Below are 17,526 nucleotides of genomic sequence, written 5' to 3'. Positions count from 1 at the left end.
GACATACTTCTGTGAGGTAGGTGCTATGATCTCCAATACCAAGTGGATGAACTACCATACCGAGATTACGTTTTTTGTATGTCAGATAGAATGTTTGGGCCAAAACTGAAACTAGACCACAGGTCTTCTGATTCAGAGTTCTGAACCTTAACCACAAGATTTCAGTCTAAGACTGTCAGTTTCAGAGACAAATGGTAACATTTTTGATAAAGTCTAAAAAGTAGATGTACAGCTTCTATATTGATATTGATTTCCTATAGAAAAGTATTCCTTAATGCAGAGTACAATGGCCAGTGAGAGCAACTTGACACTCCATCTCTTAATCATTGATTCCTTCTGAATGCAAAATATTCAAAACACATTAAAACTGAAGATTTTCATACTGAAAATGGCATTGCCTTCCCCCAAAAATTATATGGCTAATCAGAAAACCATTTAACTCATTTTTTATTTTTAATAATTTTGTTTGTTACATCAGCTATTTACCACAGCTACCAATTTTTACAACTGGGTTAGTTGTCTAATTGCTCATTTTCTTCTCCTGCTTAATAATGAAACAAAGTCAAAATGGAAATTATGTTCCATAGCAAAGGATTGTGATAACAAAAGTTTATGGTGCTCGCTGCACGATCAAACCGAAGAAATTTTGAAGAAGAAAACTGAAGTCTGTAGCATCAAGAAGCAGGCACAGGAAAGGACTATTGAAAAATATGTATCTGTACATAAATGTTCACTTTTCAGCTGTCTTAATACTAATAATGTCTTAATATTAGGCATTGAGGCACATTTTAGTTCCAGAGTTACAGTACTTAGGAAACTGAATTGTTCTTGCTGTAGTTTAGAGCTAATCCATGTGAAAAGCTAAAGTTATAAATTCCCTTGGATTGTGAGCATCAGTGCAAAAATCTAGTTTACTTATAAACTTCCCCCATGTTTCTACAAACATGCATAAAAAGGTAAGTGGTAATATAGTGCATCTCAATATGTTGTTCTGCATAATAGCCAAGACAGCTCCAAAAGATGTACCTAACGACCAGAAAATAATATATGTTTATGAAAGCGATTCATGTACTAAATATTAAATGTCAAGTTCCAGAAAAATATCATGCAAAGAAAACCAGAATGATTGTATTTATTTATGTCTTATCCTACCTAGTATTTTTCAAATTCTCTGCAAGCATCTTACATTTCAAATCCTCTCTTTATAAAGACATTAATAACAGTAGACTATTTCCTCTGCAAAAGCATTACATAGATCTTCTATGCCTACAAGCCACTGCCAGCCCACCATTAAGTAAACATCCTTCTGGCAAGTCAGGCGAATTCAGAGCTTTGCACTGTGATCCCCAGGAGCCTGTTGTACCAGCGCACAGGCTGGTTTGATTAGAGAGGCACAGCAGATCTATCCATCACTAGCGCAGGATTCGTTAGCCACATGACAAGAAAGGAGGAGGAACCATCTGTGCTACAGGCAAGGGGTTCCTTTTTCTGCTTTCATAACATCCAAGCCATACTGATTAACGTAGTGGTTTGTTTAAAAAAAAAAAAAATCAAAGCAGGAGTAGGAGGACAGAAAAATTAAGAAACTATAATAGTATAAAAAGACATTACAACTATTAACTGCAGTTGAGTTTTACAAGGGTATGGCTTACAAATAAAGTTTAAGACCTTCTCCCACCCCCTAAAAGCCAGAAATCCTTTCTGAGGAGAAGTTAAGGCAAATTACTCTGAAAAGTACACAAAAAGGCAACCAATCCATGTAGGTCTTCCAATTCGGTTTGTGAGTTTTTGATGTAGCCAAGGAAAGGGTTTATTCATCCTAAATTTGCAATATCAATTTAATGGACAAGATAGCTGGCTAAGGTCAACTTGTGTACACACTGCAAGAGAAGAACTTAAGTAAGTGTTTAGATTTCCCAAAAAGGTTACTTCTCAATAATCATATTTACTGAAATATATTGCCTCCATAATGCCAATTTCTCCTATCCTATTTCTCTTGTTAGTATTTGTTCAAGGGAGAGAAAAGAAATTAGGAGGACTTGGGGCTGAGATTGCCTTTATAAACTTGGACACAAACTTTGCATTCCACAAAAAGGTGTTCAAACTACCTCAATGTCCACTGAAATCCTGGCTCTACCGAAGTCAATGGCAGGGTTGAATCCAACTTATGGGCACATTCATACCCAGAGTGAAGATCTGCAGAAGAAATTCGCACACACACGCACACACGCAGCACTCCACAGGATTTTGCTAGAAAAAAGATTTGCTATTATGAATTTCGACGTTAGCAAAGCCTTTTCCTGAAAATACAACCCTAAACTATTCACCTTCTCTCTTGTACAACAGTGTACAACATTTTAAAAAGAATGGTACATCAAATATGTTAATTACATTGCAAATGTAGAAATGCATCCTGGAATGACTACCTTATGGAGCTTGTTACTGCATTAATGCTTGAAAAATTATTTCAGTGTGTTTAAAAAAAAAGTCCAACAGGGAATCCAGCCACGTTTGGATGCAAAGGTCCTCAGGACAGCACCTAAGGAAATGGATTCCTCGTAAGTAAGAAAATACTTCATTAGCTGTTTAATTACTTGGTTTTATTCTTGTGTCTTATTTTATGTTCCCCTCAGGTTTTGCAATTAAGCATTCTTGTGAGAATGCACTTTTGAAAAAGCAGTTTTATTATTTATAATTTAACCTTTGCTCATTAAAATATTGTACGTGTGATAAAACAAATGAGCAAGTTAAAAAAAAGTTGCTAGACCAGAACAGTGAAATCTGAACATGAATGAATCATACAATCTTTAAATGTCCCTCACTAGGATTCTAGAGTGGTGTTAATGCAGCAACCAAGTTTGAGACAAGATTATTCTTAATCCCATCTCTCTACACTCCCTTCTCCGGTTTTCTTTCCAAAAAGCTGTGTGTGATTTGTAGGTGCTTCCTACATGACATAACTACCCTAAGCTAGAGAAACTATGGGAAGGAAGGTCCAGAGACACTTGTTTACCATATCCTGTGATACCAATGTAACAAAGCTGAAGTGGTATGGCTATGTAACAAGATCATCTGGCCTATCCAAGATCATCCTCCAAGGGACAGTACAGGGGAAGAGAAGAAGAGGTAGATAGAAGAGATGGATTGACAACATAAAAGACTGGACAGGAATGGACTTTGTGGAGACTCAAGCACTGATACACAATCATCAGAGGTGGAGACAATTGGTTGATTGCTCATCAATGATGGTGCCCCAATAACCAATGCGGTTATGGGAGTGATGATGATGATGCTTATTTTTAGCATAAAATTCTAATTTCCTCACCTCTGTGCTCTGTTTAGCTCTATTAACCCATAAGGGGGAGGGATAGCTCAGTGGTTTGAGCATTGGCCTGCTAAACCCAGGGTTCTGAGTTCAATCCTTGAGGGGGCCATTTAGGGAACCGGGTAAAAAATTCTGTTTGGGGATTGGTCCTGCTTTGAGCAGGGGGTTGGACTAAATGATCTCCTGAGGACCCTAACAACAACAAAAACCACCACCACTCTCAACTCCCCACTCACATGCCCAGATCAAAATTGGCTACTTCATTGATTGTGTTGTTCATTTCCCCTTCAGGAACACTTAGCCCCATTGCTATCCTATCCCAAAGAGTAATTCCTTTTAAAAATAATTACTTAATACCGCAGGTTATTAGATGGGACAAAGAAAGATGAAAGGGGTCAGAAACTAAGGCAGGTATATTAGTGATGAGTACATTGAGTTCTGAGGGCAGTAGAAACTTGGAAGAGAAGGATGTATAACTGCACAACTGTGGGTCATAAACTGTAGAAAAGAATAACTAAACTCTGATTTGCCGGGACAACTCAATTTCAGTGTAGGGTCCACACTCCTATCTCACAGCATTCTAAGCTTTCTTTTTTAAAGGAATAGTTAACACAATGCATTTGATTTAAAAAAATAATTAGAAAGTGTACTGTGGTTACAAGATGGAATCTGTTGATAGCAACCTCTATCATAGGACAGAGGTATTAAATTTTTATAATCCTGACCCACGCCAGGTGACCTGGGAAAAGGAAATGAAGAGCAGCTTCTTACCAGCATTCCTGTGAGTCATATATGTAGTCCATGGATGACTTCTAAAACCGTACTCTATTAGTACTGAGATGCAAATACAAAATTTAATAAAATTTAATTCCAATAAAATCAGATGTGGGCAACAGCATGGACATCTGCCATTGTTCTTTGCTCTTCCTCAAACTGCAGTATACAATACTTGAAGTTCCAGCATTTACAGCAGCTATAGCAACATGCACTTGATTACCTCAAGACAGCTCTTCAAGAAATATTTTTGAGTCAAGAGAACAAGCTGCGGGCTAGCTTCACTGCTTCTAGACCATTTTAATTGGTGCTGCAAAGGGAGGCATAGGACAGAGAGTTTATTTCCAGATGATTGCCTCGTTGTTGAACCTGCCTTATATGGAAGTGTCAGTAGCAGACCTGATTTTTTCATATTTTAAAAACAAGATGTAGCATGAAATATTCAGAGAATCCATGTTACCTAGGTCATATAATCTGCACACAAGTTTCTCTGCTGCCACTGTCTCCCCTCAAAAAGAGCTCCTAAACAACTTCATTTGTAATTTTTCCAAAAGCCATTCACACAGGAAATATGTGCCAGCAAGACACAGACCTAATAGGTCATGGGAAAGCTTTAGTGATTTCAGAAACAGAGACCAGGTTCTTGAAGATAAGCTTCAATAGAAATTCTTTTTGTACCTATACCTGTCATCCATAGATTAGAAGAAATCTAAAATGTGACACCATCAGTAGACAAATACAGTTACAAATGAACTGCAAATATTAAATTAGCCCTAGCATGTATTGCTCTTAATGAGATCATTCAAGTGAAACAGTGAACTTCTTGCTCTCTTGTATAATTGCACTGTATGGTGTGTGGGAAAGTTTGTTTACATAGAAGAATCTGGCAAGATCTGCTTTAATCTCAGTTAAAACTAACCTAAAATTTAACCAGTTGTAGAGCCAATGACTACACCATCAACAATAGTCTGAAGTACAGTAGTTAGTGTCTCTTGTGCACCTCTATGTCACGAATACTCTTGTTCAACTCCTTTCTCTTAAACACAGGCAGTCAATCATAACTCTCCAAGATAGGCTGTCATGGTTTGCAATAGGAGGAACTACCTGTAAAAGATATCAACTCCGTAGAACAACGGAGCAGCTTGCAGCACCAAAGTGGATAAACTGATTATCTAACGTCTTGAAATCAGCAGGTTTACCTGTAGTAACGTCCACTGCTGGTCCATCTATTATTAAGCATGACTGATTGTCTTGGAGTGCGACAGCTGACAGATAAATGTTTGCAGACAGCATGTCTATGCCCTTCATTTGAAACAATGAGGTGGACAATGTCATCAGTTCATGCTCCAGAACAGCAGTTCTCTACCAGGAGTCTAGGGCCTCCGGTGGGAGGGGAGGATGAGCAGGTTTCAGGGGGCCTGCCAAGCAGGGATGGCATTAGGCTCATTGGAGTCCAGGGCAGAAAGCCGAAGCTCCGCAGCGCAGGGCTGAAGCCCAGGACCCCAAGCCCCACCACTCAGGTCTGAAGCCGAAGCCTAAGCAACTTAGTTTTATGGGACCCCATTGTGGTGTGAGGCACCAGACAATTACCCTGCTTCCTACCCCCTAATGCCACTCCTGGCTTTTATATGCAGAAAAACAGTCATTGTGGAACAGGTGGGCTGTTGAGTTTTTAATAGCATGTTGGGGGGAGGGAGGGAGAGAGAGGGCTCAAAGAAAAAGGCTTAGAACCCCTGCTCTAGGACATACCTGAAGTTTACTTGCCAAGAAGATTCTTTGCCAGCGAGGAAACAGAGTATGTCTGCTTTCAAAATGCTTGCCTTTTTTTGTTTTTGTTTGTTTTTTTAATTACAACTGTGAGAACTTCATTAAACATTTCCAACAATGAAACATGAGACGATAGCTAGGTAGCACTATTTCATCTTGCACACTTGTCTATCTTCTGATCTCTAGGAAATCTCACATCATAGGGTCCATACACAGCAGCAGCAGCTGACGGCACTGCCTTCCTCGTCCTAAGTCGAGTGGCCAGCCTGTATTCATGATAGCCCAAAAGAGAATAAAGTATCATCCAGAGCCCTTGCTATTGTTTACTTAGATACAAAATCATCTATTCCTTCTTGAAAGCCTTCTTTCCTTAAGAACCATGCCTGTTTTTCCTGACTGGGGAATTAAGAAAAACTACCACCTGAGTAGTCCATAATGAGGAGAACAGAGGTTCTTTGTATCTGCAGAAGACTACTGAACTTTCTGGAGCTCTAATCCAAAAATGTGATATTCCCTTTGGAAAGAAAGACAAACGATTGTCTGCTCTGCTGACCACCTCTGGAAGCATAAGCCTGCCCTCAAGCTAGATGTGGATCTAGTTATATCAAAAGTGGAGGCTCACTTGAACAACAATTCTGATTCTAGACAAGGTAACATCATGGCAAATTTTCAATGCTTTTCTTTGGCTTTAGGGAGTTTGGCAAACTTACGTAATCATCTGACAGCTGCTCTGGAGTTATACACTGCATAGATGAAAGCCTGATGTGTGGCATCTTGAATCCCCACTAAACTTAAATTCAACCACTTTAACATGTTAAGGAACTGTGCCTTGCCTATGCTAGGCTTTTAAAATGTTAGTCAGCACATTAGCGAACATCCCACTTTAAATCCAAGTCTACACAAGGCCTCAATGAGTAGCTGTCTCTTTGCCTCTCTGTGTGAAGTCTGTCAGATCTTCCTCTGTGTGGGGATGGAGGAAATATTGCCCAGGAGGTGGAGTTAAGAGTAAGGTCCAAAACATGGACAGGTAGGGAATATTTCCTGCATCAGAGAACTGTGGCTGCTCCAAAGCAAGCAAGGAATGGGGACACAACACAGCCACTTTTTTCCTCAAATGTGTCTGCAGTAAGGCACAGAAGAAATCACACGGCAGAGCCTGTAAGTGGAGGATTTATTTTTGTTTTGCTTAAACTAAATAGCAGCCATTTAGAAAGAGGTGCAGATTCTGTTCTGTGCATACGGAAATGCAAGATGAAAAAGACACTAACAGCAGCCTGCTCTGGTCTTTCGGGATAGAGGCAGTGTTGCTGTAGATGCTCAAGAGAAGGAGACAGAGCTGCCAAATGAGATGTGCCGGCAAGCACCTGAAGAGAGGTGGAAGCCAGCCTTAGAGCTGCTGGGACTCCAAGGGGCAGAGCTGCCTAAGCTCCAGCTATCTGTTCTTTTCTTCTGATCCCCACTGGTTCAAGAAAAATTCAAATCAAACATTTTACACACGTTTCAGAAAGCTGTAGCTATCTTCTTAATATGGCTCAAAAGTTCCTGACTTGAGTGCAAAATATTATCCTTAAAACTACATTCAAGTTTAATTTCCTAGTACTTTTTGTCATTTTTCTAAAAAAAATAAAGGGTACCTTAAGCATTTAGCACACTTTTACCTATATTACAAGCTCTGCTTGTAATAAATTTAGGAGTCACACAGGATTTTTAAATTCTGCACAAGCAGGGATCAAAGTGTGCAGAATTTTGAAATTCCTCAAACTACTTAAGGATTTTATCATATTGTATACAGTCTCCAACACCAAAAAATACACTTTCTACACAGGTATTTGCCTATGAAGAGTTTTCTATGCAGATATTAAAACCACAGTTCAGGACATTAGCAAGAAGTTCCGCACACATGTGCAAAACAGTTCTTATTGTGTTGCTAATTGACTGTTTTCTTCTGACAAATCAGCGAAGAGACTATTTTCAGTAGAGATTAGCCATCTGGAAAGTTTCTAGGTATGAAGTTCAACATATGCAAAGTTCATTTTAATAATTTTAGCCTTTTTATAAACACTGCAGAAAGTATTTATTTCACCCTCATGTAACCTAAACACAAAAAACGGTTACCCACCTTTTTGTAACTGTTGTTCTTCGAGACGTGTTGTTCATGTCCATTCCAAGCAGGTGTGTGCGCGCTGCGTGCACGCCAGCCGGAAGATTTTCCCATAGCAGCATCTGTAGGGTTGGCCTCGGCGCCCCTTGGAGTGGCGCCTACATGGCGCCCTATATAGGGGCCCGCCGACCCTCCACCCCCTCAGTTCCTTCTTGCTGGCACTCTGTCGGAGGGGCAGGAGGGTGGGTATTGGAATGGACATGAACACCACATCTCGAAGAACAACAGTTACAAAAAGGTGGGTAACCGTTTTTTCTTCTTCAAGTGATTGTTCATGTCCATTCCAAGCAGGTGACTCACAAGCCTGAACCTAGGCGGTGGGGTCTGAGTTCACTGCGGATTGGAGCACTGCGCGGCCGAAAGCTGCATCATCTCTGCCCTGGTGCACGATGGCATAGTGCAACGTAAATGTGTGGATTGAGGACCACGTGGCAGCTCTGCGTATTTCCTGTGTCAGGACCTGATCCAGGAACGCAGCAGAGGACGCCTGCGCCCTTGTGGAGTGGGCCGTGATTGGCGGGGCAGGTACGTTAGCCCGACGGTAGCATTCTCGGATCTAGGTCATGATCCATGAGGAGATCCGCTGTGACGAGACTGGGAGTCCCTTCATCCTATCAGCCACGGCAACAAAGAGTTGGGTTGATTTCCTGTATGGTTTGGTTCTTTCAATATAGAATGCCAGGGCCCTGCGGACATCCAGGGAATGCAGCCTACGCTCCTTGCCGGAGGAGTGTGGCTTCGATAGAACACAGGGAGAAAAATGTCTTGCCCCATGTGGAATTGGGAGACCACCTTCGGCAGGAACGCCGGGTGTGGCCTGAGTTGGACTTTGTCTTTGTGGAAGACAGTATATGGAGGTTGGATGTCAGCGCTCTGAGTTCCGACTCCCTCCTGGCTGAGGTGATAGCCACTAGGAATGTGACCTTATATGAGAGATATAACAGAGAGCACGAAGCCAGAGGCTCGAAGGGGGGGGCCCCTGTGAGGGCGGAAAAGACCAAATTGGGGTCCCAAGCCGGGGCTGGTTGCCGAGTGTGCGGGAACAGTCTGTCCAGGCCCTTGAGGAAGCGACCAACCAATGGGTTCGCGAAAACTGAACCACCTTCCGCTCATGGGTGGAACGCTGAGATGGCCGCCAAGTGGACCCGAACCGAAGAGAGGGAAAGTCCTAGCTGTCTCAAATGAAGCAAGTAGTCAAGGATGAAAGGGATCGGGGCGAGCAATGGAGCCTGTCCCTGCTGTTCGGCCCAAATGGAGAAACGCTTCCACTTGGACATGTATGTGGCCCTGGTGGAGGGTTTTCTGCTACCGAGGACTTGCCTGACCTGCTGAGAGCATTGCATCTCCACAGGGTTTAGCCATGGAGCATCCAGGCTGTGAGGTGGAGTGACGCCAGGTTCGGGTGACGGAGATGGCCCCGATCCTGCGAGATCAAGTCTGGGAGCAGGGGCAGCGTGAGGGGTGCCCGTGTGGACATGTGCAGGAGCGACGTGTACCAGTGTTGGCGCGGCCATGCCGGCGCTATCAGGATGACACGAGCGTGCTCCCTGCGGACCTTGAGGAGTACCCTGTGAACCATGGGAATCGGGGGGAAGGCGTAAAGCAGGCCGCCTTCCCACGAGAGGAGGAAGGCATCCGTCAGAGACCCTGGACTGTGCCCCATGAGGGAGCAGAAACATTGACACTTCCTGTTTTCTCTCGAGGCAAACAGGTCTATCTGGGGATAGCCCCCGAGACAGAAAATTGAGCGTACTACATCTCGGTGAATGGACCACTCATGACCATGGAACGAGCAGCTGAGGGAGTCCGCCAGTCCGTTCTGCTCTCCCGGGAGGTAGGATGCTGTCAGATGAATTGCGTTCCATACGCAAAAGTCCCATAACGTGAGGGCTTCCCGGCACAGGGGAAAGGAGCGTGCACCTCCCTGTTTGTTGATATAGAACATCGCCGATGTATTGTCTGTAAGGACTGAAACGCACCTGCCCGCCAGGTGAGATTTGAAGGTCAGGCAGGCTAGACGCACCGCTCGTAGCTCCCTGACGTTGATGTGTAAGGAAAGGTCCTCTGGTGACCAAAGGCCTTGGGTCCTGACATTCCCCAGATGCGCTCCCCACCCCAGATCCGATGCGTCTGTTACCAAGGATAGGGAGGGCTGGGGGCTGACAAAGGGTACTCCCACGCAGACCTCCCACAGATCGAGCCACCACTGGAGGGAATCCAGCACTGTTCGGGGGAGCTTCACCACAGAGTCTAGGGCGTCCCTGGCTGGCCGGTACACGGTCGCCAACCAGGACTGGAGAGGTCGCAGCCTGAGCCTGGCATGGCTCACCCCATAGGTGCACGCCGCCATGTGACCCATTAACTTGAGGCCGTTTCTTGCTGTGGTGGTCGGGACGCGTTGGAGACCGAGAATGATTTCGGACATGGACCGGAACCTAGACTCCGGTAGGTACGCTCTGGCGTGTGTCGAGTCCAGAACTGCCTCTATAAATTCTATCCTCTGGGTGGGAGACAGGGTTGACTTGGCCTCGTTTAGCAGGAGGCCGAGCTTGAGGAAGGTCCGTCTGATGAAGACCACCTGAGCCTCCACCTGTGCCTTGGCACGGCCCTTGATGAGCCAATCGTCCAGTTAGGGGAACACCTGAATCCCCTGCTTGTGCAGGAAGGCTGCCACGACTGCCATGCACTTTGTGAAGACCCTTGGGGCTGCTGACAAGCCGAAAGGCAGAACTGTGAACTGAAGATGGGCATTGCCCACGACGAATCTGAGGTAACGCCTGTGTTGGGGGATTATTGCAATATGAAAATACACGTCCTTCAAGTCGAGGGCGGCATACCAGTCCCCTGGATCCAAGGAGGGAATGGTAGAGGACAGTGAGATCATGCGGAACTTGAGCTTCTTTACAAATTTGTTCAGACGCCGCAAGTCCAGAATACATCTGAGGCCCCCTTTCACCTTCGGTATTAGGGAATAACGGGAGTAGAAGCCCCTGCCCCTGAGCTCCTGAGGAACTTCCTCCACTGCCCCTGCTGCAAGGAGGGACTGCACTTCCTGAATTAGAAGTTGCTCGTGAGAGGGGTCCCTGAAGAGGGACGGGGAGGGGGGCTGATGGTGGGGAGGGAGGAGAACTGGATAGAATATCCCCTCTCTACCGTGCAAAGCACCCAACTGTCCGATGTGATTCGGGACCAGGCACGATAAAAGGGGGACAGACGTGACAAAAAGGTACGGTTGGTAGGATCCAGAGTCCTGACCGGTAGGTCGTCCCCGACCGTGCCATCAAATTGGGGGTCTAGGCCCCAATGGTGGCCTTGGCTGGCCGGATGACTGTTGTTGTTGCCTCCTTCTGCCGTTCCTGCCTCGCCTGCGCAAGACATCCGTGCGGTTCTGAGGCTGGTAAGGTCGTGGGGCCGGTTGCAGCCTGAACTGCCTACGTTGGGGGACTGGGGTGTGCAAGCCCAGCGAGCGAAGGGTAGCCCTCGAGTCCTTTAGGCTACGTAGCCTCTTGTCCGTCTTTTCAGAGAAGAGCATGGGCCCTTCGAAGGGGAGGTCCTGGATAGTCTGTTGGACCTCATGTGGAAGGCCTAAGACCTGAAGCCAGGCTCCCCGCCTCATAACCAGCCCAGTCGCCAGTGTGCGGGAGGCTGCATCCGCCGCATCCAGGGCTGCCTGGAGGGATGCCCAGGAGATTAACTTCCCCTCCTCAACTAGAGCCGAAAACTCTGTTCGCGATTCCTGGGGAAGAAGTTCAGCGAACTTAGACAATGCCATACCGGCTCACTATAGCCTGTTGGCTATACGTAATTGCAGTCCCCCTGTTGAATTCACCTTTCTGCCAAACAGGTCCAACTTTCTGGCCTCCCTGTTCTTCAGTGTAGACCCTTGGAACCCCTGGCGCTCCCTTTGGTTGGCAGCATCCACTACTAGAGAGTCCGGGGGAGGGTGGGCATACAGGTGCTCATGGCCCTTGGAGGGCACAAAGTAGCGCCTCTCTGTCTTTTTGGCCGTGGGGGCCAATGAAGCTGGCGTCTGCCACAAAGTGCGGGACGTGTCAGCTATTGTTTTGATCAACGGTAGGGCTACCCTGGATGGGCCCGAGGGGGCCAGAATGTCCACTACCGGATCCACATCCACCTCCGCTTGGATCGCCAGGCTCTGGGCTGCACGCCTAAGTAGCTGCTGGAGCACCCGGTTGTCCTCTAGGGCCGGTGCCGTTGAGGTACCCGCAACCGCCTCATCTGGAGAGGGAGAGGAGGAGATCACCTGCAATGGGCCTTCCTCTGTCCCCTCAGTCTCTGCAGGGGGCTGCAGCACATGGTACTGCGGTTGCGTGGCCGGTGCGGGCACGAGATGCGGCACCGCGGCCAGTACCGGGGTCGACACCGAACGACGAGGCGTGCTGGGCGGTGCCTGCGGTGTCGGAACCATGGTCCCCGCCGGTGTATGGCTAGGGGGTGCTGGGCTTTGTTGCGGCACACCCGTCGGACGGCGGTGCCGGTGGTGGAGGCATTTGCGCCGGAGCCACCGACGTCGAGGAGACCGATGCGGACCTGGAGCAAGGGCCGTATGCTTGTCCCATGGACTCATGATAGGCCCAGGGAGTCCAGATTGGCCACTGGGAGGGCGGTTGCCACTGCTGTTGCCACTGCGGCAGGTAAGGTTGTTGGCTCGCCTGTGAAGCCGACCTCCTGCTCCTCGATCTACTGGAGCGGTAGGACTCCGGCTCCGAATCTGAGGTCTCCGAATAGGAGAACCTAGGGGGAGCAGTACCCACTGCCGCCGGGGAGCGGTGCCGCTGGGCCGGAGAATGCTCTCTCTGCGCCGTGCCGCTGGGGCAGTGCGGGGCAGGGACTGAGGTGACATCATGGCTGGCTTGCCCCGTGATTGCATCGGGGGTCGGGCCATGGTCGGCGGTTCTTTCCACCGGTGCGGAGAGGCCGGCACCGGGAGGCTTAATAAGTCAGAGGCCGTCTCGAACGCCTCCGGCGTCGATGGGAGACGCACATCCTCACTGAGATCCGGGGATCTCGACCGGTCCGGACTCGACCGCACCCTCTCTGGGGCGGGAGTCGACGGACCAATGGGAGGATGAGTTTGTGGCACGGCATGTCCCCCCGCACTCGTGGACGGCGCCGGCCCTTTAAGGTCCCGGTGGGGTGATCGGCCCCTCACCGGCCTCTTCTTTTTAGCGGGCACCCGGAGACGATGAACAGTGCCTTACAGAGGCCGATTTTCTATGTCCCAACTCCCTCCGGTGCTGGGGCTTGGAGGTTTTGACCTGGGCCTCCTGTCTTGTTACCAGTGCCGGGGCACTGCGCACCGAGGATGAGGTGCCGGGTCGGCCGGCTCAGGGTCCGAATGTGGCCGCAGGGCCGCCTCCATCAGGAGCACTTTGAGTCTCTGCTCTCTGTCCTTAAGAATCCTGGGACGAAATCCCCTGCAGATACTACACCGGTCTCTTTGGTGGCTCTCTCCGAGGCACCTTAAGCAGGAAGAGTGAGGGTCACTCTTCGGCATAAACTTCCCGCAGTCCTTGCAGAGTTTAAACCCTGGGGACCCAGGCATGCCCCAGCGGGGCGACGAGTACGTTGGGGGAAAGCCCCCACCAACAACTATCAACTATCTACAACTAACTCTAATTCTAACTAAACTATATACACTGATAACAGGACACTGCTAAGTTTGCTGTAAGAGCGAGCAAAGTTCCAGCTAGCCGTCACCGGCGGTAAGAAGGAAATGAGGGGGTGGAGGCTCGGCGGGCCCCTATAAAGGGCGCCATGGAGGCGCCACTCCAGGGGGTGCCGAGGCCAACCCTACGGACGCTGCTAGGGGAAAATCTTCTGGCTGGCGTGCACGCGGCACGCACACACCTGCTTGGAATGGACATGAACAATCACTCAAAGAAGAACTATCGTTTTGTTTTCCAAAAAAGGAATGACCTTTTGGCTGAGATAAACAAAAGGCTTTTGCCCAAACAGGAATTTTTTCTAGGCTAACAAATCACTGCTGGAAGTGGGGAAGAGACATAATGAAAGTAACACCATAACTTTAAACAAAGCATTTGCTACCACAAAATGTTTTGTTAATTTTTTAAAATAAATAATTTATGCTCTGATCACCTGAATCCAATTCAGGAAAGATGGTGGGAATGTATAAATACCATTTTTATTTTTATTTTTTTAAAGTGTACCATAAAAAGACGACCATTAACAGAAGTAGTTATTTTGTGCTGGTGTAATCCTGTAAACGCTGCAAATTTGGGCTAATAGGGGTGTTCCCTGCTGTTTGGTCTTTTCTAGTATGCCACATCACTTTTCTGTGAGGTAGAAGAGTGTCACATACTGTGGCATACTACAGAATTCATGTGATAAAAAAGGTTTTCTTCTTTTGATCTGCAAAGAATCTGTGTATCACATGTGGTACCTATGAGCCTTGGCAGTTACTATTTGATATCTATAACATTCAGTAACACTGGTACTGAAGGAACATTAATTTAGCCCATTTGTAACATTTAATATACATTGACTGGAGTAAGGTTACCAACAGGCAATAAAGTGGTGACATTTATTTTAACATTGCTGCCATAGTGGCTCTCAGCACGTCCTTTATAAACGCTGTAAAAATTCAATTATCTGGCCAGGAACTTTTTGTTATTATTGCACACCTCCTTTTACTTTACTTTACTTACCAGGTTCCCAACAAATCTGTTTTGCCATATTTAATTTACATGAGCAAAATTAAGTGTTACTGAGTTAGATGCTTATATAAGCTCCTCTTTGACTTCACATGCTAAGAAAAAATCCATCAGGTGAAAAATCCATTTCATCCCCTTTAGTATTTCAAAAGTGTAAATTACACTAGCTAAATATTCAGCTTTTAAAAAGAAGCCATTATGTAGACTATCCTATTTGCACTAGGACTATGTTAATAATAAGAAAAATCCATATTAAAGGTCTAGCAATATTACAATGAATCCAAAGAAATTGAGACCTAAACACAAAATCCCAGTGGAACCTAAACTCAATGGGACTTTTACATTAACAACTTGGATGCTGGAATAGACAGCATACTTATAAAACCTGCAGATAATACCAACCTAGAAGGGGCTGCAAGCACTTTAAAATTTAAAAAACGACCAAGACAAACTGGAGAATTGGTCTGAAATCAAGATGAAATTCAGTAAAGACAAATACAAAGACAATACTTAGGAAGGAAAAATCAAATATACAAATATAAAATGGGGAATAACTGGCTAGCCAGCAGTACTGCAAAAAAGGATCAGTGGATCACAAACTGAATATCAATCAGTGTGATGTTGAGAAAAAGGCAATGTCATTCTGGGGTATATTAACAGGAATGTCATACATAACACATAGGAGGTTATTGTTCCACTCTACTCAGAATTGGAGAGACCTCAGCTGAAGTACAATGTCCAGTTTTGGGCACCACACTGTATGACAGATATGAACAAATTAGAGAGACTCCATAGGAGAGAGACAAGAGGTTTGGGGTACATTAACACCAAAAAGACCTGCGGCAGTCTCAGCCTGGGTTAACTGATTTTGGCTCACACCACAGAGCTAAAAATAGCAGTATAGATGTTTGGGCTCAGCTTCAAAACCCTCACCCCTTGACAGGTTTCAGAGCCCAGGCTCCAACCCAAGCGCCTACGCTGCCCTTTTTAGACCTGCCGCATGAGCCCAAGTCAGTTGACCTGGGCTCTGAGACTTGCTACTGTGGGTTTTTCTTTTTGCTGTGTAGACATACCCTTAGAAAACATGACGTATGAGGAAAGGTTGAAAGAACTGGGCATGTTTAGTCTAGAGATGAGAAGGCTGAGGGGAAATATGAAAAGAGTCTTCAGACCTTTAAAGGGTTTACATGAAGAGGACTATGATCAATTGTTCTTTGTGTCCCCTGAGGGTATGACAAGAAGTAATGGGCTTAATTTACAGCAAGGGAGATTTAGGTTAGATATTAGGAAAAAACTTTCTAACTGTAAGGATAAACTATGGAATAGATTACATAAGGAGGTTGCCGAGTCCCTGTCACTGGAGGTTTTTAAGTACAAGTTAAACAAACACCTGTCATGGAAGGTCTAAGTATACTTAATCCTGTCTCAGCATGGGAGGATAGACTAGATGACCTCCAGCCCTACGTTTAAATGATTCTAAATAAAAACCAAGCTCCTTACGTCAAAGAGAAGATATATCAAAGAAATATTAAGATTCCCACAGTATAGGCATTTCCTGTCTTCTCTTTTCTTTATACATAGATTATTATAGACAGGAGCAGAAGAAACTTCTCAAAATTAGGGGTACAAGTTGGTAGGCAAACAATACCATGTGTCCACAGGGTATTCCATTAGCATTGCTGCCCGTCAATTAAGAACTTCAGAGTCTAACCCAACAGCCCTGGATCACTGGCTTTGAGCATGTAGAAGTTTAAATGCAGTGTAATATGTTAAGTCGGGGTCGGCAACCTTTCAGAAGTGGTGTGCCGAGTCTTCATTTATTCACTCTAATTTAAGGTTTCGCATGCCAGTAATACATTTTAATGTTTTTAGAAGGTCTCTTTCTATAAGTCTATAATATATAACTAAACTATTGTTGTATGTAAAGTAAATAAGGTTTTTAAAATGTTTAAGAAGCTTCATTTAAAATTAAATTAAAATGCAGAGCCCCCCAGACCGGTGGCCAGGACCCAGGCAGTGTGAGTGCCACTGAAAATCAGCTTGTGTGCTGCCTTCGGCACGCGTGCCATAGGTTACCTACCCCGTGTTAAGTGAATAACTGCAGACTTAACTATGCATTTCTAATGCTTTTGTAGGACTAAATTAGCACCGTAACCTTACTTAAGTGTTTAGGTACGCCAATTTTAGATTTTCTGTGTTTGAAGTTGATACACTTTTCCCTTCTCTCTGACAGACAAAGTCCTTAGAGCTCCAGACTGCATGCAAAACCAGTCAAACAACTGCTTGTGGCAATTACAAAGCCAAAGCAATTCTAGCAAAAGCTTTTTAAACACACACAGCTTCCCTTCCCAGTCCCAGTCACTGACCTCTATAGCATTCCTGGATCACAGGTATTAGCTTCATGAGAACATGGTCCATTCCTCTCCCAGGATTTTCTTCAAGACCAAAACTGTGCTCCCACTAGTTAACACAAAAATAAAATAGAAAAAGGTTAGTATTAAAACCACCTCCACTAGCACCACACTAGTGTCTTGCCATTTTGACAGCGGCATCTGCCGGAACTGCTTGAATGGTCACAAACCAAAGACGTCTTTTATTTGGTCTCTTGCACAAAATTTTAATGAAGAACATGTTCACAGTCACTACACGTAATGACCGGCAAGACCTCACTAAGAAAATAAAATTGACTGTGAACACCTGAGCAGCAAAAAGAGTTATCTTGCTTGTCAAGCCCAAATTTCTGTTTTAATTAATATAGTAGCAATCTGTGACTAGCAAGAATATTACACATAGGGAGTAAATGA

At 45.5% G+C, this 17,526-nt stretch overlaps 1 protein-coding gene across 1 annotated transcript in view; it reads right to left on the bottom strand.

Annotated features, from left to right (window-relative positions):
* The window catches only part of WDFY3 (WD repeat and FYVE domain containing 3), a 241,607-nt gene extending 224,444 nt beyond the window's left edge, over positions 1–17,163 (bottom strand). The window contains exon 1 of the mRNA XM_065404726.1: positions 17,089–17,163. The gene's annotated coding sequence lies outside the window, so the exon portion shown is untranslated. The remainder of the gene's footprint in view (positions 1–17,088) is intronic.
* Between the last annotated feature and the right edge of the window lie 363 nt (positions 17,164–17,526).

This window comes from Emys orbicularis, chromosome 5 (genome assembly GCF_028017835.1).
Source record: "Emys orbicularis isolate rEmyOrb1 chromosome 5, rEmyOrb1.hap1, whole genome shotgun sequence".
In the NCBI taxonomy this organism is placed as follows: Eukaryota; Metazoa; Chordata; order Testudines; family Emydidae; genus Emys; species Emys orbicularis.
The sequence above is the reverse complement of the archived record's forward strand: the minus strand, read 5'-3'. Positions and strand labels throughout refer to the sequence as shown.